The 2209-nt window shown below is 45.6% G+C and overlaps 1 pseudogene; it reads left to right on the top strand.

Moving 5' to 3' along the window:
- The first annotated feature begins 1468 nt into the window (after nt 1-1468).
- Nucleotides 1469-1715, top strand: LOC117309454 (NADH dehydrogenase [ubiquinone] 1 beta subcomplex subunit 1 pseudogene; annotated as a pseudogene).
- Nucleotides 1716-2209: the final 494 nt, after the last annotated feature.

Genomic DNA, 2209 nt, shown 5'->3' with positions numbered 1-2209 from the left:
ATAGAGAGGACTTCCCTCCTGGACCATCACAGGGGATTAAAATTCTCTTGAATCATCAGGAGCTTTATCTCCAGAAGTTTGAAATAAAATACCCACCACCTGCTACCAACACCAACCAATTTAACACAGGAACTAAATAATACCCCAGCCCCAAAGAGTAAGAAAGACAATTCCATGAAAGTGAGCAGTACAGAGTAGCAGCTAAACCCACCATGTTGGTGTCAAACCTGAATTCAAATCCTTGCTCTACCTCCTGCAAGCTCTGTGATTATGGGTGAATTACTTAACTTCTCTGCATCTAATTTCACAAGAGTGCTGTGAAGATGAAATGATTCACTGCATACACTGCTTCGTGCCTCACACACTGGGAGGGCTCAATATGTATTAACAATAGTTTTTATTGGGGGGCCTCCATTGTAGCATCCCATGGGTGCTCCACCATCACCTCCCCACCCCCAATTAAACCCTGTCTCTTTTCCCTGTCCCTTATAAAAAATGACCTTTCCACCAGTGCTTCACTCTTCAGCCTGGTTAGCTAAGCCTGTGATGTTGCAGTGTCTGATAATGGAACGCTGACTTTTTTTTTTTTTTTTTTTTTTTGGCTGCATTGGGTCTTCGTCGCTGCGCGCAAGCTTTCTCTAGTTGCGGCGAGCGGGCTACTCTTCGCGAGCGGGGCTACTCTTCGTTGCGGTGCGCGGGCTTCTCGTTGCAGTGGCTTCTCTTGTTGCGGAGCACGGGCTCTAGGCGCGCAGGCTGCAGTAGTTGTGGCATGTGGACTCAGTAGTTGTGACTGGCAGGCTCTAGAGCGCAGGCTCAGTAGTTGTGGTGCACGGGCTTAGTTGCTCCGCGGCATGTGGGATCTTCCCGGACCAGGGCTCGAACCCGTGTCCCCTGCATTGGCAGGCGGATTCTTAACTACTGCGCCACCAGGGAAGTCCTCCTTGTTTCATAATAGGAGGGTTTCAGGCAAGGTGGAAGGCCAATACAGAGGGTACCTTGAGCCTGAGCGGCCTTCTAGAGGCACCTTGAGAATCACAACTCTTTGATGCCACCTCCAACTACTCCATGTCACTTCTGTGGATGACAGACCTGGAGCTCAGGCTGCTGCCTCACTGGAGATAGGACATATGGTAGCACAGGGAGGGCTCTTGATGTTGAGGGACCAACAAAGTGGAATCAGGAGCCAGAGAGACCACAACCCAAATCCCGGCTCTACCACTGCATAAATCGGGGGTATTAATGCCCAGCTCCCAGGCTGGCGAGCATAGAGGAGGGAATACTTTTACGTGTTGGTGTCCCCGCAGCCCCTGCCTTCCTGTACCTGGACCTCTGCTGGCCTCTAGTGGCCACTTGGATAAATTGCACAGAGAGTTGGCCTGAAAACCGGCATGTGGGAGAAACTTTGCCCCAACTTCTGAATTTTCCTAATACTGGGATTCTCAGCCATGACAGACCCATAACTCCCTTTCCACAAAATATATTTTGTGTGTAGTGTCGTTGTTGCTTCCGAGGCTTCAGCATTCATGATGAACTTACTTCAGATTGTGTGTGACCGCTGGGTACATATACTTGTCCCTGTGGGATTTGTCGTTGGATGTTATCTAGACAGAAAGAATGATGAAAAGCTAATTGCCTTCCGGAACAAGAGTCTGTTATATAAAAGGGAATTAAGACCCAGTGAAGAAGTCACCAGGAAGTAAAAGTTGCTGCTGAATTACAGAATGTTCACATTTTTTAAAATATAAGAGAAATAAAAACACATTCATTACTTAAATATATATATATAGTGTAATGATAGTAATTTTTAAAGATTTTAAGCACTTTATTGACATATTTATAGTGTACAATTTGCTAATTTTTGATTTATGTAAATTCTCATGAAGCCATCATCTCAATCACCCCCCAAAATTTCCTTGTGCCTCTTTCTACTCCCTAATCCTCCAAAAAACTACTGATCTGTTTTGTCATTATAGATTAGTTTACACTTTCTAGAGTTTTCTATAAATGGACTCATACAGTATATACTCTTTTTTTGGTCTGGCTTCTTTCACTCAGCATAATTATTTTGAAATTTATCCACGTTGTTGTGTGTACCAGTCATTCATTCCTTTTTTTTTTTTTTTTTTCTTTGCGGTACGTGGGCCTCTCACTGCTGTGGCCTCTCCCGTTGCGGAGCACAGGCTCCGTCTGGACGCGCAGGCTCAGCGGC

The sequence above is a fragment of the Tursiops truncatus genome, chromosome 20, assembly GCF_011762595.2.
Source record: "Tursiops truncatus isolate mTurTru1 chromosome 20, mTurTru1.mat.Y, whole genome shotgun sequence".
NCBI lineage: Eukaryota > Metazoa > Chordata > Mammalia > Artiodactyla > Delphinidae > Tursiops > Tursiops truncatus.
The sequence above is the reverse complement of the archived record's forward strand: the minus strand, read 5'-3'. Positions and strand labels throughout refer to the sequence as shown.